The sequence below is a fragment of the Pelobates fuscus genome, chromosome 10 (genome assembly GCF_036172605.1).
Source record: "Pelobates fuscus isolate aPelFus1 chromosome 10, aPelFus1.pri, whole genome shotgun sequence".
Lineage (NCBI taxonomy): Eukaryota > Metazoa > Chordata > Amphibia > Anura > Pelobatidae > Pelobates > Pelobates fuscus.
Genome location: NC_086326.1, coordinates 138,849,660 through 138,868,747, shown reverse-complemented (window position 1 = coordinate 138,868,747; position 19,088 = coordinate 138,849,660). Strand labels below are relative to the sequence as shown.

Below are 19,088 nucleotides of genomic sequence, written 5' to 3'. Positions count from 1 at the left end.
GTTTGGGTCTCGATTCCACAGTTCGGGAGATGCTATGTCTCAGTGTGTTGTCTGTGCTGCCACTGCACTAGACAACACGTGGGAATATCTGCTCTTTTTTTCTTCAGTCCCGTCGCCCCGTGTACAGAACTCCTCCCACGGGGCGACGAGACTACTTCCTCATCTCTCTTGCCGCATATGCATTCCACTCCCATATGATGTATGCGGTCCATTGTAGTCACGTGACGCGGAAGTACATGCGTGTCAAGTGACCATCTTCTGAGTTAATTTTTTCTCATTTAAAGGCTTCTGTTTTTATTTGTGTTCATTTGTATAATCTCCCTCACCTATACACTATATAAGTATGGACTTTTATTATGTTTTTATCAAAGTACAGTTGCAAGAAAAAGTATGTGAACCCTTTGGAATGATATGGATTTCTGCTCAAATTGGTCATAAAATGTGATCTGATCATCATCTAAGTCACAACAATAGACAATCAAAGTCTGCTTAAACTAATAACACACAAAGAATGAAATGTTGCCATGTTTTTATTGAACACACCATGTAAACATTCACAGTGCAGGTGGAAAAAGTATGTGAACCCTTGGATTTAATAACTGGACAAAACAAATACCACAAGACATAACTTCATGTTTCAGAATGCATTTTAATTCAATGTTGATTGGCTCATACAGCAAATGGTGAACTGCGTTGTCACCAGAGGAAACTGGGTACCACTAGGTAATCATTAAAAGGACAACGAAATGTTTGTTTTTCAGATGTCGCGCTAGATATAATTTGTTAAGCAAAGAAGCAGACAGCAGTTTCAACACAGGATTCCATCATATTAACACTTCTTCACGCACTTCACGTCCTGATGACAGTGCTGGGGAGCCGGTTTGCAGGGATCTGGAAAGAGAGAACAGAGATTGTATGAGTGAGAGATAGAAAATTAGACTGCCAATTTATTTGTAGATTAACCATTTTGAACATGAATATACTCTAATTGCAACCTTGAAATATTAGAAAGTTATTTAAGGACCAAATATAACAGTTTGTAGTTATATTTAGGTCTGTACCAACTGCATGTCATCAATTATTAAAACGTTCCTATTCTATGGCAGCACCACGCTTCCCATGAGGGGGTCATTCTATTTTGGAATAATACCTTTAAAGAACAGACTATTATGGCCACACAGACTGTTGTTATTATTAAAGGAGCACTCCACGCACCTAAAGTATTTATTATACAATACAATATGCGCAGATTTCAACCAAAATTGTCACTTTTATAAATTAATCTTGTTACACTGCCCACAGTTCTGTAAATTTCTGGTTTGTTTAGTTCAATAAAGCTAAACTCAGGATGCAGTATTTGCCCAGAGCACCTGCCTTGCAAAGACTTCTCATCGAGTTGCATTGGGAAGCCTGTGATTGGACAGCCACAGAAATTCTGAGTGGGGGAGAAGGGGAGGGCTTGCAAAGGCTTATGTGTAAAAGATCTGTAGCTTTTGCAAACTGTTTTTAGATATGCTACCTATAAATAAATACGTGTATTTTTTTCATCAGTGGAATATCTACTAGATAAAGGTTTATTGTTTGTACTTGGGCAGTGGAGTGTACTTTTAATGGATTAGAGAGGTCTTCTTATAGTATTGTTTTATGCATTAACGTAATAACAAAATAAGATTTAATTCATTTTATTTGTTAGTTAATGCTAGCGGACTGAGCTCATGACAGCAGCAGCTAATAACAATTCATATATGTATGTCCTGATACTGCCCGATATTAGATGTCTCCCGGTGCAGTGTCGATCACATAGTGCAGTATTGATTTACTACATAGTGTGACAACCCCCACCAAACAGAATGTGATTTATTAACATGATCAGCCCGTAGTAATAAGAAGACTCTTCCTTTGTGGGTCCATTATCTATATTTTAGCAAAAGTACTTTTTTTGTTTCTACGCTATAAATAAATATTAGTCAGTGGAGAGCTAATAGGTTGTGCCGTTTTTACCTGGGCATTGAGGAACTGGCTTGGGGCATGGGTCACAAGCTGCAAAAGAAGAAGGAAAAAATATTAATGATTTTTCTCAAATTTGTGTACTATTAACTTAATTAGAATAAAATCCTGCTTAATCCCATGCAATCTATTTACATTTTCAATACATTGAAATTTCTATGTGCCTGAAATACATTTCACAATATAAACCTTACAATTATTTTGTTTAATCTTTTTTTTTAATACATTTTTTGGCATTAACTAGTATACAATCCAGTTTATTCATAGATACTGATGGCCCAATATTCAAAGCAGTAAAATACTGCATTACCACAGCTGTAATATTAACGCTGTTTAATAAGCTAATATGAAATGATTTTCTCCGACTCCCTTTCAGATATTTTTTTTATATTCCACTTATTTAAATTGTGCCAGCTCTATTCAATAAACAGAGACAAGACAACAAAATAAACCATTTTTGTTCCTTCCATGCCCTGCCCTGTATAGATATTAAACTTTCCTATTTTTCTTACTGACAGTATTTTGTGTATATGTCAATGAAATGTGTTTCCTTGTATCTGTATTTACTAAAATAACACAAGCCCCCTGCTCACCATTAAAATAACACATGTCTCCAGCCTTCATTAGACCAGAGTCATTACTAAATTGATCACAAAACTCAGCATTGTGTCATAAAATAGGAATTCAGAGAAACGTTCCCTTTAATGCCAGATGTGCCTAAAAGATCAGGTCCTTGGCCTTTAAAACATCACTTATCTCTGTAATGTAAATTAGCATTTAAACCAGAGACATGGCAATAATCAAACGTGAAATAAATCTGCTTAGATGATCATATCGTTGACAGTTGTGAGTGTGTTTTAGAGATAAAAAAGCAAAGTATTTATCATGATAATTCTAAAATAAAACATACACGAGCATGATTTAAGTATTGATATAACATGGATTTTTTTTACTTACGATCGTGACATTGCTTTGTTGGTGGGCATCGTGGTGGGCAAGGATCCGGGCATGGATCTGGGCATTTCGTCTGTCCCTTGACTCCAGACATGATTATTTTTGGTCGAGTTTTACAGACTGTGCCGTAAGTTTGAAGGGAAGAAGGAGCTTTTCAGTTGTGTTGAATATGTGCTAACTTACTGTATTTATACGTCAGGATAGTCATATTCGCATCTAATAAATTGTTTTACAGTGAAACTGAATACAGGTTTATCTTGTTGAAATATTTCAAACATACATCCTTACACCTCTTTTAATAACACTTTTTATGGTTTAAGTCTGTAATTGCGTTCCGTTTTTATATCATTACATATTTTTGTATTATCTGTATACTTAAGATTTGCATATTAGAATTTGTGAGTAATTGTTATATTTATTTATTACTGGTATTTATAAAGCGCCAACAGATTCCGCAGCGCTGTACAATTAATGGAGACCGTACAATATAGACAGACAAATACAAGAGGTAGAGAGAGCCCTGCCTGTAAGCTGATAACTAGCCATTGAAGCTCTTTTATACAAAGTGCTTAGCTAGATAGCCCTTGAGCTTGATTAAGCACACATATTCATTTATCTGTTTCCACGTGTATTCAGGGAGCACTGTCTTGTAGTGAAAATCAAACTAATTTGCAAAATTTAGAAAAAAAAAAGGGGCTGGCTTTGGTTGGTTGTAGAGGGGATGGTGATTTTGTGGGAGAGTTGGTGGGGGGGGGGAGGGGGCAGCATTTCATCCTTGGACTCAGGCAGCCCAATGTCTTGTGCCGGCCCTTCAGCCTAATGTGGTGTTTGAAACCCAATGCAATAACAAGGTTGCCAAGAAAGGAAGCATAGATTGGAAGCTAAATATGCCAAGGATAGAATTTTGGGGAACAACAACTGAAACATCAAGTGGTAAGGAGATTGCGATAACTATCTTCTGCCAATCATTACCCCTTCTACTCTGTTTATTTTCATTTTTTTATTATATAACATGTGCCCTTAATGATTTATATATATATATATATATATATATATATATATATATATATATATACTCTAATCCGTAATTATATCATGACTTGCATCTTGATGACTGTATTGTTTCCATCAGGTTTTAAATAACGTTAAATTAATATATTGTTGTGAAATGTTTTGTTTGCAATTAAGAGAACACGTAGGGCAGTGATTGTTTCTACCTTCTTAGCGTCAGTTTCTCAACTTGTGAGCTGTGTTGGCCGCCGGGTGCCTCTGTTGTCATGGCACCCTGCGTGACCTTACAGCGTGCACACCCCAACGGCTGGCCCTGCTGACACACACTGACGTTACTACTTAGACATCCCTCAATATTAATACAGACATCAGAGTAAACACCAATGAACTGTGGAAACAGAGCTGATCCCCCCAAAATTTATAAAGATTTGCTTAGTGGATTTATTGTAAGATTAAATCATGCCTCCTCCTCTCTCTCCCCCATGCGCTGCTCTGTAAGCTGGGAGGAAGTGAAGAGTAATCACATTCTCCCAGCACAGCGCCACCTGTGGCTGCATGGGGAACAGCTGGTTAATGTAATGCTTGCAGGACGGCCAGCTGCCGCAGAACCTCTTTGTTCCCGTCTCTGCAAAGGGCTCCAGGCACTGCTTGCTGTGAGTGTGAGCCACTGTAAATTAGGGGCAGAGGGCCCTTGCACTGCAGTAAAGACAGATCTGGGCAGGAGGAGAGTGCTGTGCAATCATTGCACTCCCCTCCTGTGGGTCACCAGTAGACTGGTGCACCTGCCCAGGATCAGAGCCAGTGCAAGGATTTTTGCGCCCTAGGCAAAAGAAAAATTTGCCGCCCCCATGTGACATCACAATGCCTCACCCATATGATCTGCCATATGAACTAACGCCAGTGCTGCACACTGTGTGTGTTTACATTAAAAAGCCTGCAGGGACCAGCTGTAGACACCAGAACCACTTCCTTAAGCTGAAGTAGTTCTGGGGACTATAGTGTCCCTTTAATGTGAGGTAAATTACAGATTAGTGTCACTAATATCATACTAGATTGCCTACTTACAACCAGATGAGGATGATGATGGACTGCAGTTTGGCTCCACTGGTCTGGTGTAGAACAGGATCTCTGGAGGCTGTTTGCAACTGTGGTCACAAAATTCAATGTTCTGGGAGAATTGGAAGCAGCTCCATTTTTTGGGGGCTCCTTACACAGCTCAAGGTCTGAGCCCCAGGGCCTGACAGTGAGTGTGACAGAACCGTCTGTCATTGGATTATGTTTCTCCTCCCTCCATTCGTCTGTTTGTTCGGTTATTTCTTTGCCCATACAGTCCCCCTGTTTCCCCGTGTTGTTTCCCGAAAGACTACTGAATACGCGACCACCGGGAAGCTGGCGTGTGCTTTCAATTGACCACCCAGTATCTATGGTTAACCGCAGCTTAATTGCCTGTTACTGGGTGGTCACGGTTACACATAGCCGACACACGGTGGCGGTGTTATGGAAGTCCCCCCCGGCCAGCCAGCGGTGCTCTGTGCAGTGTTAGTACACTAAAAGCGGACACTTTTTCCTCCCAAGCACTGCTGAACTACCAGCCTACGGGTCTTCAGATTCGTTCGTAAACTGAACAACGGAGCATTCGGTACTTTATGTCTTATATTATATTACATGTGAGGGTACCCAGATAGCATGCCATGGAGCCTGTTCGTGGAATTAAAGACTTTGGCTCCATGGCGATTAAACTGTATTCGTGTGGTCTGAGCGCCATTCACCTAATAATGTGCGCTCAGACCTGAGCTCTTTGGGGGTATGTTATATGTCTGTATTTATTGTGACATTTGTGACACTGTATATTTTAACAGTAATTTCTATTCTGGTGTCCCCACGTGTATAATGGCGATTTGTCTTTGTCCTGGTAGATAATTGAATTACTTCTCAATTATCTCCAGGGCAGAGAGGAGGAAGCCAGGATGCATTGTGGGGGGTGTATTTTGACTGTGTGTCCTGATTCGATACCTGTCTGTCCTTTGTTACAGTCTCCCATTTGGTCCCCTAGGGGAGAGTTCACCAAGTGGGAGACCTGTTTAAATACGGTCAGGTAGCCCTTATTAAAGCCAATTCTTGTTTTACCCTCAATACGGAGCTTGGTCTCGTGATTGGGGGGATATACTATACACGGATAGAGACTGACTGCTGGGAATGTAAGCCGCTTGGATGCTGTGTCTGTTCGTCTGTTAGCAGCGTGAGATTACCATTCAGGAGTTTGGAGTATTATTAGTATGCTGTTCAGGAGTTAGGAGCATTCCCCTGGTTCCAGTTTGGGAGTTTGGGGCTCTAAAGTAGTCGTGCCTGTATCCCTGAAAGGGGAAGCTCTACTAAGCGGCCGTTTCACTCCTTTATGCCAGGAGTGTCTTAACAGTGAGTATGCCCATAAGGCCCACTCATAAGTCCACTTATATGTTCCACCCACCCGTGAGTTCGCTCACAGAGAGTGGAGTGTGTAGGGATGTGTTATGTGTTATTGTAGAGGATATAATATGTGTGCTTATGGTATGTAGTGTATAGGGATACCAGTTTGTGTAGGTGATGCAGTGTAGTGAAAGCAGTGTGTATTTGTGTATAAGGGATGTATTGTGTGTTTCTGGTTGTGTGTAAGGGATGCATTGTGTGAATCTGTGTTTGTATGTATAAGAGATGCAAAGTGTGTGTATGTATGTGTGTGCATTGAGTGTGTGTAAGAGATGCGTTGTGTTTCTGTTTTTTATGTAAGAAAAGCAGTGTGTGCGTTTGCATGTGTGTGTAAGGGTTTGCATTGTGTGTTTCTGTGCAAAGGATGCATTGTCTTTGTGTGTAAGGGTCGCATTGTGTGTGTAAGGGTTTGCATTGTCTGTTTCTCTGTGTGTAAGGGAAGCATGTGTTTCTGTGTGTGTAGGGATGCATTGTGTGTTTCTGTGTATGTATAGGGATGCATTGTGTGTGCGTGTGCGCGTAGTGTGAAAGAGCTCCCTGTCTTGCCCCCTGTCCTATAGAGCTGTCCATACTGTCACTTAGAGCTCCCCCCCCCCCGCGGTCTCTTCTCACACTCACCCACCCTCCCTGTGCTCTTCTCATCCCCCCCTCCACCCTCCCTGTATTCTTCTCTGAACCCTCCTTCCATGTGTTCTCCTCACCCCCTGTGTTCTTCTCACTCACCCCCTGTGTTCTTCTCACCTCCCCCTACCTGTGTTCTTCTCACCTCCTCCTCCCTGTGTTCTCATCTCCCCTTCTCCTCACCCCACTGTGTTCTTCTTACCCCCTCTCCTCCCTTTGTTCTCCTCGCCACCCACCCTCCCTCTGTTCTTCTCAGTCCCCCCGTTCTCCTCATCTCCCCTTCTCTTCACCCATACTCTCCCCCCATACTCTCCCCCCTCCTTCCTCTTCTTACCCCCCTTGTTCTTCTTACCACCCTTCTTATTACTCCCCCCCTTCTTCTTACCCCCTCTTCTTCCCCCTCTTCTTCTTCTTACTCTCCCCCTTCTTCTTATCCCCCTTCTTCTTCTTACCACCATTATTCTTACCCCCCTTTTTCTTCTTCTTCTTACTCCCCACTTGTTCTTCTAACCTCCCTGTTCTTCTTACCCCTTCTTGTTCTTCTTAGTCGCCCCCTTCTTCTTACTCCCCCCTTCTTCTTCTTACCCCCTCTTCTTCTTACCCCTCCCCTTCTTCTTACCCCTTCTTCATACCCCACCCCTTCTTCTTACCCCCACCTGTTCTTCTTATCCCTCCTTGTTTTTCTTACTCCCCTCTTCTTCTTACTCTTCCCTTCTTCTTCTTACCCCCTCTTCTTCTTACCCCTCCCTTCTTCTTACCTCCCTCTTATTCTTACCCCTCCCTTCTTCTTACCCCCTTCTTCTTACCCCCTTCTTCTTACTCCCTCCTTCTTCTTACCCCTTCCTCTTCTTACCCCCTCTTCTTCTTACCCCCTTCTTCTTACCCCACACCTTCTTCTTACCCCACACCTTCTTCTTAACCCACCCCTTCTTCTTACCCCTTCTTCTTATCCCCCCCTTCTTCTTACCCAACCCCTTCTTCTTACCCAACCCCTTCTTCTTGCCCCATCACTTTTTCTTACCCCCCTCTTCTTCTTACCCCTCCCCTTCTTCTTACTCCCCCTCCCCTTCCCTTCCCTTCCCTTCACTGTAGCATGGTCGAGCTCCTCTCCAATCCGCGGTGCCCGGCCGGAGTGATAGGAAGGTGCACACTCAGTGTGCACTTCCTGTCAGTCCGGCCGGTTACAGGAAACAGAAACTCCTGTTCCGCGCGGAGTTTCTGTTTCCTGTAACCGGCCGGACTGAGAGGAAGTGCACACTGAGTGTGCACCTTCCTATCACTGCAGCCGGGCACCGTGGACTGGAGAGGAGCTCGGCCACGCTACAGGGGAGGGGAGGAGAGAAGCAGCGCTGCAGCCGCCGGAGGCTCTTAACAGAGCTCTCAGTCGGCTGCAGCATTAGGACCGTCCCGCCGCGGCCGGTTTTAAAATTATTTAGTGCGGCCTGGGGGGCAATTGCCTCCCTGCCCCCGGGCCCAGCCCGCCCTTGATAGTAAGCGATGATTTATAGGGCCATGACCACAGAACATATATTATAGAATAAGATCCAAACTCCCTTCTTATGCTTATCTCTCTTCCTGATCTCTGTATTCTTGAACTATGATGATTATGCTATGGACATTATCCTTTTTTTCTCTTTTCTTTTTGACATTTAGAATATTTATTATTATTTTTTCTTTTTTCTCTTTTTTTTTCTCCATCAATTACACAAAAAAGACTTAAACAATTTGACAAACAAATAAAACCACCAGTACAATTGAAGGAAGGTTCTACAAGAGAATGTACAGTCACAAACGTGTCACTTATGCCTCAGAAAGGTATACTTTTTCATATCCCCTCCTTACTCCTTCCCCTTTTCTTCTCCTTTTTCAAAAGCACAAAATATTAATTACCACAAATAAAACAGACTCATTAAAAAGACATAGTGCCAAGAAATCTAGAAGAAATAAAAATAAAAAATAGGTTAGTGCTAATAATATAATGGATAGGCAGCGGCCTTACAGAGTGTAACCCTCTAACCCTCCTAAATAGAAATGTACAACAAGAGAAAGAAAGGCTGCGCCAAACTTAAAACAGAATAAATAAGTTAAAACAGAATAAATAAATAGAAATAAATTGAAATAGTCCCAATAAATGCAGTGTGTGTGTATGAGTGCAGTGTGTGTGTGTGTGTGATGGAGAGCATTGGTGGGGGGTGGGCATTTTTTTATTATTATTTAATTATTATTTTAATATTATTATTTTTTTTCTTAGATATTTTTTTATTTTATTTTATTACTATTTTTTATTATTAATATTATTATTTTTTTTTCGTCCCCCCTCCCTGCTTGTTAGCTGGCCAGGGAGGGGGGCTCTCACTCCCTAGTGGTCCAGTGGATGGGCTGTAGGAGAGGGGCTGGCAGGAAGTGTTACTTACCTTCACAGCAGCTCCTGTCAGCTCCCTTCTCTCTCCTCCGGTCCGTGCAGCTCCCAGATCAGCTCCCTTTGCAAGTCTCGCGGGCGTGCGGAGCGTTGCCATGGTAACCCGTGGCAACGCTCTGACCCCGCAGCTCCCGCAAGACTTGCAGAGGGAGCAGATCTGGGTAATGCACGGACCGGAGGTGAGAGAAGGGAGCTGACAGGAGCTGAAGGAGAGGTAAGTTACAGCTCTCTGACAGCCCCCGGTCCTTGTCTGTATTATGGCAATGTAAAGTATAGGGTATTTATAGGGGCACTGGGACTTTAAAAAATGGCACCAAAATAGCATCAATGATCAGTATCCAATCAAAATCATACATTATACATTTAAATTTTAAAACTTATAATAACAAATAAAACAATAAATAGAAGTTAATACAATATAAATATAACCTTATATATACCTTAAACATGCCACTGTAATACCTATCCTGAAAAAAACATCTCTTGACCCGTCCTTCCCCTCGAACTATCGTCCCATATCCCTGCTCCCTTACTCATCAAAGCTTTTGGAAAGACTTGTCTTTACCCGTGTGTCTCACTTCCTTAATTCCAACTCTCTCCTTGACCCTCTTCAGTCTGGCTTCCGCCCTCTCCACTCTACTGAGACCGCTCTTATCAAAGTGACTAATGACCTAATCTCCGCTAAATCCAAAGGTCACTACTCCATATTAATTCTCCTTGACCTCTCTGCTGCCTTTGACACAGTTGATCATTCTCTCCTCCTTCAAACTCTTCAATCACTCGGTCTCTGTGACTCTGTCCTCTCTTGGTTTTCCTCCTATCTCTCCCAACGCTCATTTAGTGTCTCCTTTTCCAAGGATACCTCCTCCCCTCGCCCTGTCTCGGTTGGAGTTCCCCAAGGCTCTGTCCTTGGTCCCCTTCTATTTTCTCTTTATACTGCCTCTCTTGGAAAACGTATTGCCTCTTTTGGATTCAACTACCACCTGTACGCTGATGACACTCAGATATACCTCTCCTCACCGGACCTCTCCCCGGCCGTCCTGCAACGTGTCACTGCTTGCCTCTCTTCCATCTCTGACTGGATGTCATCACGCTTTCTCAAACTTAACCTCTCTAAAACTGAACTCCTTGTCTTTCCTCCTCCTAATACTGATCCTCCTCTCTCACTCTCCCTTCAAGTCAGTGATATCCACATGAGTCCATCCCTACAAGCGCGCTGTCTTGGCGTCATACTTGACTCTGGTCTCACCTTTGAGTCTCACATCCAGTTTGTTGCCAAGTCCTGTAGGTTCCAACTCAAAAACATAGCCCGCATCCGCCCCTTTCTTACGCAAGATGCTACCAAGGAGCTTGTCCATGCTCTAGTAATTTCCCGCATGGATTACTGTAACCCTCTCCTGATTGGTCTCCCCAAAAGCCGTACTGCCCCGCTACAGTCTGTAATGAATGCTGCAGCTAGACTGATTTTCCTATCCAGTCGGTCCTCTCACACCTCGCCCCTCTGCCAGTCCTTACATTGGCTCCCTGTATCCTATAGGAGTCAATTCAAAGTGCTAACCCATACATTTAAAGCACTGAACAATTCCAGCCCCTCTTATATCTCTTCACTGATCCAGAGGTATGCCCCTCCTCGTACCCTCCGCTCTGCCCGCGACCACCTCCTGACCGCTGCTCGCACCCGTACGGCCAACTCACGCTTGCAGGACTTTTCACGGGCGGCTCCTCTCCTATGGAATAACTTGCCTACTGCCATCAGACTCTCCCCTAGTCTTCAATCATTTAAGAAGGGCCTTAAATCCCATCTCTTCAGGAAAGCGTATGGCCTCCCAGAGTAATCTCTCCCTTACATACCTGTCCCTATGGGATAGTGCTTTGCTCTCTCCTCCAGCTCTGCTTCACTCCTACTTGATATTTCCTATCCTAATGTTTCTAATACCCCACTTCCTATAGACTGTAAGCTCATTTGAGCAGGGTCCTCTTCAACCTATTATTCCTGTAAGTTTTCTTGTAATTGTCTTATTTATTGTTACATCCCCCCCCTCTCAAAATATTGTAAAGCGCTACGGAATCTGTTGGCGCTATATAAATGGCAATAATAATAATAATAATAATAATAATAACATGTCACAATCATTTTAGATTATATAAAGTTAAAAACGAGGGTTCTAACTGAAATTCTAATAATATAAATCTGTATATAGCGCATCACGTGACCCGCACGGCACTATCGGGAGTGTAGTGTGCGGGTCACGTGATCATTGTCTGGAGCAATAATGAGAGGGGAGGAGGACATTGCCGCATGGGGAATAGTAGTGGGCGTGCGGCCGTCCTCATAATAGGCGGTACGCGAGTCAAGGGGGGCGGGTATACATTATGTCACGTGACCCGCAACACATAAGGAAGTGTGATGCGTGGGTCACGTGATCGGCGCAAAGGCGCTTGGGATTTGTAGTGAAAAAAGGTCCGGCCGTAATTCTAGACAGGGAGGGCAAACCAGTGAAGATAAACTAAATAAATCTAATTGTACATAGAAATAATAGTATCAGCTATATACACATTAAAAGACTGTGATGGTTATATAAATTAAAAGTTACATTACATAATAAAAATCAGGCATGTATTTGTACTGCATATATATATATAAAAAAAACAGCTCATCACAAGACTGCATATATAAAAAAGCATTATGTTTTTTTTTAAAAAAAAACATATAAAAAAGCATATTTAAAAATCTTTTTGTTGACACTAGGTTTTTTTTTTCAGCCAAATACATTTTTCTAAGGCAGACTGGATCATCGAAAGCCAAGGTTTTGGGACCTTCAAAGGTAACAAACGAAATATATAACTCCACTTAGGGATTATATAGGATTTTATTACGTTTATCCTTCCTATCCATGATATCTCTGCATTTCTTAGGTCTTTTAGTTGTTTATTTATTTGTTTTATCATTGGCAAAATATTATTCTCCATAATCTTATTTGGGTCACTAGAGACTTTTATACCCAGATAATTAATAATTTTTTTTGCCCACTCAAAATTAAACTTTGCATTAATCCTTGCTTTCTCGTCCTTACCTATATTTTTAGCTAGAAGGATAGTTTTGTCTATGTTTAACTTAAAATTCGAGTATTGCCCAAATTCTGATATAACTTTTAATAATTCGTCTATTGATGTTTCAGGGTCTGAAAGAGTAACCAAGACATCATCCGCATATAATAAGGTTTTATATTCTTCTTGGCCCATTCTAACTCCTTTAATCTTTGAATTCTCTCTAATTTCGCAAACCAACGTAACGGACTATAATTGTCCACATAAAGGATGGACTTAGATAACAAAAAAACTCTCGTTCATTTACGTAACAAATTACATATGAAAATCAACTAAAACTAGCTGGATTAAGGCTAAAACATATTTATTTCAACAATTATTCCCTGACTCTTGCCACATATTTCGATTCAGCACAGAGTATGTGAGAGGCCCATCTTAATGGAATAGAGTGTCTTGTTAGCAAAATGGAGTTTGCGTTGTTAGCAAAATTGCTAAGAAATACCAAAACAGCAGGAATGTTATAATACTTAAGGTATGTGAATGTTATGGAAACATATACTAAGTATTACATTAAATCCATTAATTAAAATCTAATAATTTAATAGTAGTAACACTTTATTATTATTATTATTATTATTATTATTATTATATTTTCTTTATACCTTTTCATTGCTGATCCCTTTCATACTTGGGATATAGTTACAATTTACCTTATTGATGATATAGACAGAGCATGTGATGGTCCAATAATGGCTCGTATTTTTTTATTTCTTTTTCATAAACAGCTCTGGGGGTCTTTCCTCAGCTATTTCTGCCGTATCAATCCATTTACTTCTGTTGTTCAAGTTATTTTTTCCTCAATCTTTTTTATAGTACTCACACTTCTTTGAATAAACCATATAAATGTGGCTAAAACGTTTTCGTTCTTTTTGGTGGATTATTATTTGAACATCAACGTATGCGCTAACCATGAGTTGAGAACACAAGAAATGTTTGAAATACAGAAATGGAGATCATGTTTGTGTATAGAAACACCGACCTTCAGTCTTGGAGATACAGTCTTAACTTTCATGCATTATCTACTAAAGATCTGAAGTCACGATTACATTTATTGGTAGATCTCAATCTATAGACCGGTCTTACCAATTGACTAGCACAGAGACAAAAAAAATACCACAAGACATAACTTCATGTTTCAGAATGCATTTTAATTCAATGTTGATTGGCTCATACAGCAAATGGTGAACTGCGTTGTCACCAGAGGAAACTGGGTACCACTAGGTAATCATTAAAAGGACAACGGAATGTTTGTTTTTCAGATGTCGCGCTAGATATCATTTGTTAAGCAAAGAAGCAGACAGCAGTTTCATCACAGGATTCCATCATATTAACACTTCTTCACGCACTTCACGTCCTGATGACAGTGCTGGGGAGCCGGTTTGCAGGGATCTGGAAAGAGAGAACAGAGATTGTATGAGTGAGAGATAGAAAATTAGACTGCCAATTTATTTGTAGATTAACCATTTTGAACATGAATATACTCTAATTGCAACCTTGAAATATTAGAAAGTTATTTAAGGACCAAATATAACAGTTTGTAGTTATATTTAGGTCTGTACCAACTGCATGTCATCAATTATTAAAACGTTCCTATTCTATGGCAGCACCACGCTTCCCATGAGGGGGTCATTCTATTTTGGAATAATACCTTTAAAGAACAGACTATTATGGCCACACAGACTGTTGTTATTATTAAAGGAGCACTCCACGCACCTAAAGTATTTATTATACAATACAATATGCGCAGATTTCAACCAAAATTGTCACTTTTATAAATTAATCTTGTTACACTGCCCACAGTTCTGTAAATTTCTGGTTTGTTTAGTTCAATAAAGCTAAACTCAGGATGCAGTATTTGCCCAGAGCACCTGCCTTGCAAAGACTTCTCATCGAGTTGCATTGGGAAGCCTGTGATTGGACAGCCACAGAAATTCTAAGTGGGGGAGAAGGGGAGGGCTTGCAAAGGCTTATGTGTAAGAGATCTGTAGCTTTTGCAAACTGTTTTTAGATATGCTACCTATAAATAAATACGTGTATTTTTTTCATCAGTGGAATATCTACTAGATAAAGGTTTATTTTTTGTACTTGGGCAGTGGAGTGTACTTTTAATGGATTAGAGAGGTCTTCTTATAGTATTGTTTTATGCATTAACGTAATTACAAAATAAGATTTAATTCATTTTATTTGTTAGTTAATGTTAGCGGACTGAGCTCATGACAGCAGCAGCTAATAACAATTCATATATGTATGTCCTGATACTGCCCGATATTAGATGTCTACCGGTGCAGTCTCAATCACATAGTGCAGTATTGATTTACTACATAGTGTGACAACCCCCACCAAAAAGAATGTGATTTATTAACATGATCAGCCCGTAGTAATAAGAAGACTCTTCCTTTGTGGGTCCATTATCTATATTTTAGCAAAAGTACTTTTTTTTGTTTCTACGCTATAAATAAATATTAGTCAGTGGAGAGATAATAGGTTGTGCCGTTTTTACCTGGGCATTGAGGAACTGGCTTGGGGCATGGGTCGCAAGCTGCAAAAGAAGAAGGAAAAATTATTAATGATTTTTCTCAAATTTGTGTACTATTAACTTAATTAGAATAAAATCCTGCTTAATCCCATGCAATCTCTTTACGTATTACGTTTTCAATACATTGAAATTGCTATGTACCTATATTAAAGAATATCAAAAAGAATACATATTAAAAGAATATCAAAAAATATTCTCGTTATACCTCTGGGGGAAAAAAAAAAATCAAGAATAGCCCTGAAATATATAACTACAAAATTTATGGATGGCGGAATATCATTCCCAGATGTATATCAAGTACATGATGCAATCATGCTCTCTCATATCTTAGAATGGAATAACTATAACAATGCGGACAATTTGTGGATAGACCAAGAACAAATCTCGAGTAACATATCTGATATTAAACAAACAAAAAAAACAAGATAATATTGGATATTTTTTCTAATTTACAAATCCTGAAGAAAAAATTCCAGATTATAGAACATCTAACTATAAATTCACCAATTGAAATAATACAAATATATATAGAGGATATTAACATTAAAAAATGGAAGGACAATGGTCTCGTAAAATTAGCTGATATTCTAAAACCAGATCTTCAAATAAAATCGTTTCAACAAATCCTCACAGATACAAAAGGTCTTGATAATGAACAATTTACATATATTAGAATTAAACATTTTATACAATCCAATCCAATACATAATATCTCAGTTATAGATAATATTCTCAACATAGAACATAAGAATAATATGGTCTCAAAAATAAATAAGGTTCTATATAGTAGATACAATAAGGGAAAAATGAAATCTATGTTTAAATGGGAAAATTATATTGGAAATGAGTTTTCATTGGATCAATGGAAGGAATCATTCGATCTGCTTAGGAAAGCGATACATAGTATAAGTTTGTATGAATTACAGATTAAATTGGTTCATAGGTGGTATATGGTCCCAGCGAGAGTTGCAAGATTCCACCCTCCCACAGATCCTCTCTGTTGGAGATGCTTAAGATGTGACGGAATGTTTAGACATATATGGTGGGATTGCTATGCTCTCGATCCTTTAAAGCAAGCAACATCTACAATAATCAATACCATTCTTAAAAAAACAATGGACCTCTCTCCACAATTATTCTTGCTACATATGAATATCCCTACTAAAACTAAAATTATAAAATATTTAATAATTCATATTATAATGGCGGTTAAAACCTGTATCGCCAGATATTGGAAAACTGTAAATATTCCCTCATGGTGAGAGGTGGAATCTCAAATAGGATATCAACGTTTAATGGAGAAACAGGTATATAGAAATCTTAATATGAAAAACAAATACATCATGATATGGGAACCCAGGGCAACTGAGATATCCACTAACCAATAACGTAGAGCATACTAACAGAAAACTGGTCCTTAAAGTTACAAATTTCCATTACATATTTCCTAATGGCTTTGGTGCACCGTGTGAATGAGTACTTTTTTATGTATGTTTTATATGTTTAGTTTGATAAGATACGACTAAGGGAGCTAGGTATCAATTTATTGGTTAATATAGATTATGATGGTGTAATTGGCCAGATATTGACGCTCCATGGCCGGTCTTACGTCAAATAAATATAACACAAAATAAAATGAATTTCAATGAATTTCTATATAGAACTTTGTTATATATAACAACATATGATGAATCGGCATCTATCCTATTGCTAAGCGGTATAAACTCATGGGACAGAAGCCTTTCTGATGTGGGAAAAAAAAAATCGCTATGTACCTGAAATACATTATATAAACCTTACAATTATTTTCTTTAATCTTTTTTTTTAAATACATTTTTTGGCATTAACTAGTATAAAATCCAGTGTATTCATAGATACTGATGGCCCAATATTCAAAGCAGTAATCTGTAAACAGCTTTAATTAAAATACTGCATTACCACCGCTGTAATGTTAACACTTTTTCATAAGGTAATATGACATTATTTTCACCCACTCCCTATTTCTTATATTCCACTTATTTAAATTGTGCCAACTCTATTCAATAAACAGAGACAAGACAACAAAACAAAACATTTTTGCTCCTTCCATGCCCTGCCCTGTATAGATATTAAACTTTCCTATTTTTCTTACTGACAGTATTTTGTGTATATGTCAATGAAATGTGTTTCCTTGTATCTGTATTTACTAAAATAACACAAGCCCCCTGCTCACCATTAAAATAACACATGTCTCCAACCTTCATTAGACCAGAGTCATTACTAAATTGATCACAAAACTCAGCATTGTGTCATAAAATAGGAATTCAGAGAAACGTTCCCTTTAATGCCAGATGTGCCTAAAAGATCAGGTCCTTGGCCTTTAAAACATCACTTATCTCTGTAATGTAAATTAGCATTTAAACCAGAGACATGGCAAAAATCAAACGTGAAATAAATCTGTTCAGATGATCATATCGTTGACAGTTGTAAGTGTTTATTTATCATGATAATTCTAAAATAAAACATAGACGAACATGATTTAAGTATTGATATAACATAGATTTTTTTTACTTACGATCCTGACATTGCTTTGTTGGTGGGCATCGTGGTGGGCAAGGATCTTGGCATGGATCTGGGCATTTCGTCTGTCCCTTGACTCCAGACATAATTATTTTTGGTCGAGTTTTACAGACTGTTCCGTAAGTTTGAAGGGAAGAAGGAGCTTTTCAGTTGTGTTGAATATGTGCTAATTTACTGTATTTATACGTCAGGATAGTCATATTTGCATCTAATAAATTGTTTTACAGTGAAACTGAATACAGGTTTATCTTGTCGAAGCATTTCAAACATACATCCCATACACCTCTTTTAATAACACTTTTTATGGTTAAAGTGTGTAATTGCTTTCAATTTTTATATCATTACATAATTTTGTATTATCTCTATACGTAAGATTTGCATATTAGAATTTTTGAGCAGTTGTTATCTCTATTTATTTATTAGTGGTATTTATAAAGCGCCAAAAGATTCCACAGCGCTGTACAATTAGTGGAGACCGTACAATATACACAGACAAATACAAGAGGTAGAGAGAGCCCTGCCCGTAAGCTGATAACTAGCCATTGAAGCTCTTTTATACAAAGTGCTTAGCTAGATAGCCCTTGAGCTTGATTAAGCACACATATTCATTTATCTGTTTCCACGTGTATTCAGGGAGCACTGTCTTGTAGTGAAAATCAAACTAATTTGCAAAATTTAGAAACAAAGGGGCTGGCTTTAAAATATCTCCAATCTGGTTATAGTCACAGTGTTGTTATTCTATCAAATATTGTGCTCTTTTCTACAGTTTTGAGTTTAGTGAATAAACCTTTTGATTTACAAACAAAACACATTGACGTACCTTAATTAAAACAATGAAATGGGGTTTAAAAAAAAGCTTAATATTCAAATTTAGATCTATAAGACTCTGATTCACAATGTAGGGTATATTCACTAAACAATAAATGGCAATCAAATGACAGCAAAGAAAACGGCACGATTGTGTCTTGGTGGGAGTGAAGCAGAGCTAGAGGAGAGAGCAAGAGACAGGTATGTGAGGTAGAAGTTATTCTGGGAGGCCCAGCGGTTTTGGATTTGTTCTGCCCTAGGCAGGGCGGTGCTTATACACCGCCCCCATATTTAAATTTTCCCCACCCCTTCCTGTCAAGGCCGCACTTTGACTGACAGACACGTTCTTACTGAAGCATTCACTCACATACACTCACTAAAAGATACAGTCATTGGCACACATACTGTTTAACCAACACACACTTTCACTGACAGACAGACACACACTCCCATATACACTGACAAATAGTGTTGTCGCGAACCCGAAATTTTCAGGTTAGCGAACGGTGAACGCGAACTTCCTCAAATGTTCGCGAACCGGCGAACCGCGCGAACCGCCATTGACTTCAATGGGCAGGCGAATTTTAAAACCAACAGGGA

At 39.3% G+C, this 19,088-nt stretch overlaps 2 long non-coding RNA genes across 2 annotated transcripts; both read right to left on the bottom strand.

Annotated features, from left to right (window-relative positions):
- Positions 1-648: 648 nt before the first annotated feature.
- On the bottom strand, positions 649-3,105 carry LOC134575502 (uncharacterized). The gene is made up of 3 exons (XR_010085682.1): positions 2,965-3,105; positions 2,002-2,040; positions 649-891 (listed from the first exon to the last, which is right to left on the bottom strand). It is a non-coding gene; the product is annotated as an uncharacterized LOC134575502 (long non-coding RNA).
- A 10,627-nt stretch (positions 3,106-13,732) lies between these two features.
- On the bottom strand, positions 13,733-17,817 carry LOC134575422 (uncharacterized). Its single transcript, XR_010085652.1, has 3 exons — positions 17,677-17,817; positions 15,087-15,125; positions 13,733-13,975 (listed from the first exon to the last, which is right to left on the bottom strand). It is a non-coding gene; the product is annotated as an uncharacterized LOC134575422 (long non-coding RNA).
- Between the last annotated feature and the right edge of the window lie 1,271 nt (positions 17,818-19,088).